The sequence below is a fragment of the Ptychodera flava genome, unplaced genomic scaffold (assembly GCF_041260155.1).
Source record: "Ptychodera flava strain L36383 unplaced genomic scaffold, AS_Pfla_20210202 Scaffold_31__1_contigs__length_3010019_pilon, whole genome shotgun sequence".
Lineage (NCBI taxonomy): Eukaryota > Metazoa > Hemichordata > Enteropneusta > Ptychoderidae > Ptychodera > Ptychodera flava.
In genome coordinates this window covers 613,929-623,588 of record NW_027248353.1, presented here as the reverse complement: position 1 = coordinate 623,588, position 9,660 = coordinate 613,929, and the positions used below count along the sequence as shown (strand labels likewise).

At 39.2% G+C, this 9,660-nt stretch overlaps 1 protein-coding gene across 1 annotated transcript in view; it reads right to left on the bottom strand.

Moving 5' to 3' along the window:
• Nucleotides 1-9,660, bottom strand: part of LOC139127405 (uncharacterized) — a 100,065-nt gene that overhangs the window by 26,877 nt on the left and 63,528 nt on the right. The gene's annotated exons all lie outside the window — the stretch shown is intronic.

The window sequence follows — 9,660 nt, the reverse complement described above, 5'->3', positions numbered from 1 at the left end:
TATCTTGTCCGTCTATACTCTTTGTGAGCTAGCAAAGTATGATTGTTTATGAACGAGTATGATTGATTGCCCCTCCCCTTCCCCCTCCCCCTTTATGCCCATCATCCTTGAGAGAGAAAAAAAAAACACAGACGCACATGCTTTGTATTTTCAATTGAACAAGTTTGAAAATTTATTGAACACCAACAGGAAAGCCAACACAAGAACTAGTAACAATGTAATGAATATGACTTCTAATAGGCGAGCGGCAGACTCACCTATTTTTCACACTTAATGTACCCACCTTACATACGGCCACATCATACGTCATTTGAAAGCTTATATCTCTACTTCAAGAAAATTGACGATGTGGAGCTGCCAAGTAGGGCCATAACCCCCTAATTTGCATAATTCACACGGGTATCCAATTTGCATAAATGCGACATAAAATTAGAAATTTCATTGTTAACTATGTAAACATATTTTTAAACTATCGAGTAATATATCAAATGAAAGGTCTTTGCATGTAGAATACAATATGGATATTCAGAGAGATATTTAAATTGATTTCACTGAAATATTTGCATATCCATTGTGAAAAATTTATTTTCCCGTTTTGAATAACAATATTTTAAAAATTTTAACAAATGCAGCCACATCATACAGCCACATCATACATCATTTGAAAGCTTATTATCTCTACTTTATGAAAATGGACAATGTTGAGCTGTCAAGTAGGGCCATACCCCCTAATTTGCATAATTTACACGGGTATCCAATTTGCATAAATGCGATGTAAAATCAGAAATTAATTGTTAACTACTCTAAACATACTTTTAAACTATCGAGTGATATATCAAATGAAAGGTATTTGCATGTAGAATACAACTTTGATATCCAAAGAGATATTTAAATTAATTTCACTGAAATATTTTCATATTTATATTGAAAAAATATTTTCCCCTTTTGAATAACAATATTTAAAAAAATTCAATACATACAACCACATCATACAGCCACATCATACGTCATTTGAAAGCTTATTATCTGTACTTCAAGAAAATTGACAATGTTGAGCTGTCAAGTACGGCCGTAGCTCCTAATTTGCATAATTCTCACGGGTACGCAAAATACAAAAATGTGATATAAAATTAGGAATTTATTAACTACTGTAAGCATACTTTAAACTATCGAGTGATACATCAAATGAAAGCTATTTGCATATAGAATACAAATAGATACCCAATAAGATATCAAAATGATTTTATTGAAATTTTTCATAATTATATCGAAAAATATATTTCCCCTTTTGAATAACGATATTTTAATAATTTTAACACATACAACTACATCATACAGCCACATTATAGCCTATTACCTCTGCTTCACGAAAATTGACGATATGCAGCTGCAAAATAGAGCCGTGATTCTTTAATTTGCATAATGCACGTGGGTACCTAATTTGCATGAGTCAGATATAAAATTATAACAATCAATTGTTATGTACTGTTCACTTGCTTTTAAACTATCGAGTGATATATCAAATGAAAGGTATTGGCATGTAGAATAGAGCTATGAATTCCAAACACGTATCTAAAATATTCTTATTGAACATTTTTATTTAAATCGCGAATATCTTGACTTATTTCTAATATTCATAAAATTGTGCAGTAAATACGAATAATGCCCACATTATGCAAAATAAGAATAAAATATACACAAAATAAGAATAATTCAGCAACACACAAAATAAATATCGCTCTGACTGAGATTTAGAGACAATGTATGATTTTTATTGGAACCAAACTCGAGCTTAATAAATTCATATCAAACATAAAAAATGCATCCTACTCTGAAATTTTCGAAAGCTCTTCTCAAACAATCACATCTTTAGACCTCATTATCTGTGAAGGTCGTCGATGCAACAAATTAACATTCTCGACTTAAGAACACACACACAAAACCAACAGGTACCAGATTCCAGTTCATGCAATCAAGCAGCAAAACATTCAAGGATTCGTTAAAGGTGAAACATTACGAACGATACATTAGAACAATTATGCCACAACAATACGATACAAAATGGAAGATTTTTTCGAGATAAAAGTAATGAAGTTAAAAATAAAAGTAAAAGTAATTCTAGATCTTGTTGGATTATTGCTAACTTTAGAACAATGGGATGACATTTAATTGTTATTCGATTTTCATTGAATTGCCTTGGAAACCTTGGAATCGCAAAAAGTAAAAGGGAACCAAAATATTTTCAGGTCCCCTATAGGCAGATCAAAACTTTCAAGTGCTCCTCTACTATCCCTCAAATTTTCGATTCCACCCTGAATTCCTCCGCCCCTCACCACCATTATTTGTGAACGCAGCCTAATCACATACATATGAAATAGAAATATAAGCGTTACACCTATGCCAAACAACACCTACAATAGCTCGATCTCCGAATCACATGAGCACTCACAAACACAACCAGACCGAAACGGTAGACATTCTAGCTTCCTTACTTGAACAAACAACTTCAGTGAAACAACGTGGTCCAGCAGTGCACACGTTTCACCGACGAAAATGAATTTTAAGTGACTGATGAAGACAACTCTATTCTCGAAAGGTAGCATCAAAGGATCGCAGTGTCACAGTAGTCTTTCAACTCCAGTGCGGCGTCAGGGCAGGATACGTAGATTAGGGGTACGTCTCGCCATGGCAAATCAACACTTTACACAAAACAGCCAAACATAACACACACAAATTCAAACAACCATAAAATATGAACGATGTGTGGAGTTTGCTTTCTCTTATTACCTGTCACCAGTTGTGTCTGCTGCCAAATTAATCTTCCATGCACAAGGCAGCTATAACTGTGGCAACCCTTTGACTCATGACAAAACTGTTTAAGAAGAGGATGATGAATTTGTAGAATTACTAGATGTACTGGAAATGCATGACACTGTATCGCCATAAATGACTTGGATCATAAATCATGCCATAAATTTGACTACAGCTTACTCTTTCACATTGATGACTACATAGTTGCCTTTCAACAACTACAATAGTGTCGTTCATGGGGATCTTTCTTTATGTTTGGACTTGATAGTAATTAGCGATATTTTCCCACCACATCTTTACGAAAAAATGTCGGCGTTCAAATCATTAACCTATATATATATAAATATATATATATATATATTATATATATATATATATATATATATATATATATATATATATATATATATATATATATATATATATATATATATAACATTAAAAGGTATTCATATGCTGTGAATGAGTATATTATACTCCATACAAAGGGCATGTTTGGAGAAACACTCTCTGACCTATAAAAACTGGACATCGGTATCGGATAATAATGCAGACAAGAAGAGCTATTCATATGTTTTGAAACATTCATTAAACAAACAAAATATTCATTTCCAGACCTCATTTCAGCTGTTTGTTCTCCGTGATCTATGCACTTTTTGCACATCATAATGCATGTGGTTGCATTGATACTGCTATTAAAATTTTTAAAATACCGTTATTCAAAAGGGGAAAATATAACTTTTTTTCACTACAAATATGAAAATATTTCAGTAAAACCACTTTGTATATCTCTTTGAATGTCAATTTTGTTTTTAAAATGCAAATACTTTTCATTTCATATATCACTCGATAGCTTAGAAGTATATTTAGAGTAGTTAATGAATTTTCTAATTTATATTGGATTTATGCAAATTGCTTACTGTGTAAATCATGCAAATTTAGGGATACGGTCTTACTTGATAGTTCAACATTGTCTATTTTCGTGAATTAGAGATAATAAGTTTAAAATGACGTATGATGTGTCTGTATGATGTGGCTGTATGTGATGAAATATTTACAATAATGTTATTGAAAAGGGGAAAATATTTTTCTAATATGAATATGAAAATATTTCAGTGAAATCAATTTAAATAGCTCTTTCGATATCCATTTCGTATTCTACATGCAAGGACCTTTCATGTGATATATCACTTGCTTGTTTAAAAGTATGTTTAGAGTAGTTAACAATGAATTTCTAAATTTATATTGCATTTATGCAAATTGGATACCCTTGTAAATTATGCAAATTAGGGGCTAGGGCCGTACTTGACAGTTCAACATTGTCAATTTTCTTGTAGTAGAGATAATAAGCTTTCAAATGATGTATGATGTAGCTGTATGTTGTAGCTGTATGTGTTAAAATTTTTAAAATATTGTTATTCAAGAGAGGAAAATATTATTTTCAATATGAATATGAAAATATTTCAGTGAAATCAATTTGAATATGTCTTTGGATATCAAAGTTGTATTCTACATGCAAATACCTTTCATTTGATATATCACTCGATAGTTTAAAAGTATGTTTACAGTAGTTAACAATGAATTTTCTAATTTTATATCGCACTTATGCAAATTTGGTACCCGTGTGAATTATGCAAATTAGGGGGTATGGCCCTACTTGGCAGCTCCACATCGTCAATATTCTTAAAGTAGAGATAATAAGCTTTCAAATGACGTATGATGTGGCCGTATGTAAGGTGGGTACATTAAACTCCTAAAATAAGGCCCTTTTTGTGGATTCGCCGCTCGCCTATAAGTCAAACGAGTCTGTAAAAAGTTAACATCATAAATGTCAAAATCAACACCAGTCAATTTTTCAATGAAATCATTCACGAGAAAGTCATTAAAAGTCAAGTCCTCTGTAAACTGCTTCACAATGTTCGACATGGACCATCCCCGGCAACGATGTAGCAGATAGTAAAGGACGTATTGTCCACACACTGAAGAAAGAGGTCCCTGGAGCCTTTGTCTGTTGTAGATCCAGTCGAGAGAGTTCCTGTTGAGGAATGCCTTGAAAGGTGTCCTGTTGGGTGGACGTCCGTACGAATCGAAATATTCACCACAGTTGCTATCGGCAAAGTAGAAAGCCACCCAGTGTTTCCCTGGTTGGGTACTTGGGTCCACATTGGCCACAAAGGCAGCAGGATAGGACTTTAGTCTGGTCTTAGGCAATCGGTCTGATGGTTTCACCCCGCCAAAAGATGATGCAGTGTATCGATCTGTACTCAAGATCTCTTTCAACTTTAACGTGTCCATCTTTCACTTCAGTCGAGGAATCAACTTCAGTAATCAAAGAGGACGTTGCGGTCTCTGTCGATTTCAATGATGTTATCCAGTTCGCCATACACCAGTAAATTCACAGTATTTGGCAGGGCTTGTCTGAACTGCAGTTCGATGCCCAGGTTGCCTTCTTTGACCAGGTTCAAATGTCCTCCGTCGGCAGACAAGTCCGGTGTGAGATCAAATGCAAACAGTGTGTATCCATTGTCGTATTCATAGCGATTGATGTTGATTCCTTCATCCCTGCCTGTTTTATTAGTCCCAGTAAACAGGGAATAGTAGGCCATGATGAACGATTGACCACCTGCTTGGGTGAAGTCCAGTTTCAGGGGTTTGCTCGGAACTTGCTTTCCACTGACATTAAGGACCAGCGACGTCATGTCGTAATGTTTGAAGTTGAAAGGATTTTTCTTGTATGAACCGTTGAAGGCATCGTTGTCCACCAGACCCAAGACCACACGTTTCGGTAGCTGTCCCAGAAAGATGTGGTCTTTGTTGAAGGACATGGTGCCTCCAGGAATAGACAGAACCTTCATCACACAACGATGTATAGGATACTTGGACGGTCCCTGCTTTAAAGCTTCTGCATGGCCCAGCTGTACCGATGGACTGAGTTTTATTTTCCTGACCAGTAGTGTGGCTTCAGTGACTACAGCTTTGAAGCCTGGATTTTCTGCAGAGCTCACAAGGGAGAAGGCATTCTTGCTTCTATTGAGTTTGAGACGTAATTCGACACCATTCATTAGATACTTGGGCTGAAAGAAGAGATCTGAATGGATGGGTCCTACCATATCGACATCTTGACTGCCAGACGTGAAGGCATATCGGTTTTTCAGTCCCTTGTTCACTTCTCCACCTTCTTTAGTGGGGTCCACTTCGTCCATTTTCAAGTGATAGTCCTTGAAGAATAGGGCTGAACCGATATGGGTTTCTTTGGCCTCCTTACCATAATTCAACAAGGTCTCCAACAAGGCTCGGTAGGGGTAAGTAGGGGAAGGGTTGGATATCATTTTGCCATTGAGGTGTACATCCACCTGGCTGAACAGTGAATGGAGCCACAAGTTGACGGGACCCACTGCTGCATCTGCACCGAGGTTAGTACCATCAACTTTTGTAATCTTGGCCTTGATCAGAAGGAGTGTCGAGGACAGATCGATGTAGTCTTCCCCTGAACCCGAAATCACAAATTCGATGGGTCCCGATTCCACAATGTGGGTCAGGGGATGCACTTCTTCCCATTGTCCCTCTTCCACATAGTCTGCGTTGGAGGAACTGTGAACAAGTCAAGTTCACTCTTGGTGCACTCGCAGGAGTGTTCGTGAAGAAATGCCATGTTAGTCAAAAATGTCAGGAGATCTTCTCTTTCGCTTGGCTTTGGAGGAAATGACTCTTCGTTTCGGAGTTTTACGTTTATACTACCGCCGCCTTGGGGAACTGAGTATCTGGAACCCTGCCTGCCATCAACTGTTTCCCGGCTTCCATCAACCGTCGTTTTGCCGAGTGCTTGATGTTACGTCCACTGAGTGCATCCCCTGCAATGTTGAGTCCCGTTTTCAACATCTGTTTCCCTAAGACTTTCGCACCTTGTTTGAGCAGTGGTGTGGCTGCACGGAAGAGGCCTCCCAAAATACCGCCCAAGCCATATCCTCTCTGCACGGCTGCCCCCTGGAACGATGCTCCATTTCCCACCTGATCCAAATAAAACTTCTTGTATGTGGCCGGATTGCTTTCATAGATTTTACGTCTATACGGCATGGTTCAGGCTACAATAGTGTAGGGCGTCGTTTTCTGAAGGCTAGTGTCACGATCACTTTCCCACCTGAAATGGCACTTTCTGACCCGTGTCGTCTCTTATGTAGACTTCTACCGTATCAAATTCACGGTTTCTCAGGGGAAGAAAGTATGGCGTGTGGAAGGTGCGGTTGATCATCTGTCCATGGATCCCTTCCACATTTTCTATTCTCAACAGGGGTGCAAAGGTATCTCCCACCAACTGGTCGTCCACTAGGTCGCAATACACATACAGAGAAGAGAGGTTTCGAACACTGAACATGAAAGGTGCATCGTTCTTCTGCCTCAAGATGGTATTGGGATAAAATCCCATGATTTCAGCCAGACCTGGTAGAAAGTAGAGGCTGGTACCCTCACTCACATCAGCAGTTACTTTTCTTGATACCGGGTCAAATGTCAATTGGACGTTGTCGGGTAAACCTTGCTCTCTCAGAGTGGTCAGTATACTTCCAAAATCATCGTAGTAACCTGCAGGTATTTTGACAAGTGTTTTCCTATGGTCTTGAATTTCGTACGCCAGCACGTTTCTACCCTCGACCACATTGTACCAAGAGAAAGGGTAGTGTATGTCCATCAAGGCCACTTCCAGTTGCCCCGCAGAGAAATGTGTTTGGGTAATTTCACAGTGTAGCCTGTCACTGCATTGTCTGGGAAAACATCCATCGATGCATTGCTCGGTAGTGTCATGAAAAACGGATGTTCAGCCATGATGAAAGTGGGGGTCAGACTGTGACTCTCCGAACAGAGTCATCCCTCTTATAGTTTTGCCAGATCCCTGACCCAACTATTGAATTTGGATGGCCAACCATACCACTTGACCAGATATTCAGTCTTGCCCTTTCTCTTTCTTGTTTTGAGTATTTTTTCCACTCTGAAGACGTCGTCCTCTTTCTTGACAACTTTTTGTAGTTCTTGTTCATAGAAAGTACCTTCTAATTCCTCCTCATCAAAATCTTTCAGCTTGTAAAGGGGTGGTCGACTTGAGATCCTTTTCGACACAGTGAAGATTTCTTCTGTCCAATTTGGCAGATAACCTTTCTTGAACATACGTTTAGTTTTGCTGATTCTCACTTGTTCTCCCACACTGAATTTGAATTTCACCGTCTTCTGTTCATAGTCACTGTACAGAGTATCCCACACCTCTTTTTCATTGGTCTTGTTGACAGACGCTGGTTTTCTCTTGATGCTGCGATGCCAAGTGTTGTTGTAAGATTGCATTAGCTGAGGAAGCACCGATAGGTAGCTTAGGGTGTTGTTTCTGGTAAAGTACTTCCACACTTTAGTTTTCAGGGTACGATTGAAACGCTCAACCACAGAAGCTTTGGTTTCGTTTCCGGTGGTGAAAAATTGAATGTCTTCACTCTTCAGAAATTTCTGAAATAGGTGGTTCACGAATTCTTTGCCTTGATCCGTTTGTAGTTTTTCTGGTTTTCGTCCAGTCTTCAAAATCTGTTCAAACGCTGCCACCAAAGTGGCTCCTCGTTTGTCTTTCAAGGGAATGGCCCAGGCATACTTGGATAAAATATCAATGCAGGTGAGGATGTATCGGAACCCTGAATTGTATTTTGCTAGTGAACTGACATCCGCAAGATCAGATTGCCACTGTTGATCCATTCCACCGACAATTACTCTAGCCCTTGGAAACTTCCACCTCACTGGTTTGTGTAATGTGTAAGTGTCCTGATGTTGCATCCATTCTCTCACTTTCTGACGGGTGGTCTTTATTCCCTCCTCTTTTGCAGCACGGTAAACAGCATCGATTCCTCCAAAACTTGCGGAATGACTTGGATCGTAATACACCTGGCTTAGGTGCTGATCCAAGTCCGTCAATTTCGTCACAGGTTTCATGTTTGATGACGATGGATCCAGAGCAGCAAGCACAGAGGCACCTCACCCGTTTGAGGACATCGCCAAGGGATAGAGAAGGTGGACAACACTCCATGACAGAGGTCTCCTTTGGAATGACTATCATCAAATTGTCGAGTGATGTTTTAAAAGTTGAGCCAATTCCCTGTCATGGATGGTCGATGTTGCGGTCTTGCAGCAGTTGAAATGACAGGACGTATCTCCCTCCTTATCTTTTTCTTTTTGGCGGATGATTGTCCAGCAAATACTCCATGATCACCTTCTTCATCATCATCACCTCTTGGCTGAAACAATCCTTTTGATTTTCGCTGAGACTGAATCCAGTTCCATCTTTCCTTGTTGCCAATCAGATCTTGGGGTACATTCATGTCAGACAGCACTCGGGCAAATTGTTGCCACCCTCTAGGAGTGAAGGTTTTCCTCCGACGTAAGGTGTCGTTGATGAGGTCTACCATATGAGTTCCAGGTAAGGGGTTGCCGTCGTACGTTAATTCCCCTTTCTCATTCCAATCCACGGAGTCATGCTGTTTCACTTTCTGAAGGAGCAAGTGTGCTTTTCGTCGGAGGGATTTTGGCACACTTTCCATCACATCCTGCTCCACACTACCCAAGGGCTTTGGCTTGTCTATGCCTTCCTCTTCCGTGCCCTTAGCTAATGGAGACCCTGAAGAAGACACAGCGGTAGTGGTACCCGTTGAAGTTTCAGAGGGGAGGATACTGATTTGAACAGGTTCCTTCCTTTTATCAATGTAAGCCCTGTACTGCTGAAGAGTCTGTTGGTACAGTTTTGCCTTTTCATCATCGGTGATGTCTTCTCTTTCCAAGAATTGTTGCATCTTCCGATCGAGAGAGGACAGCATCTTCGTCACAGGG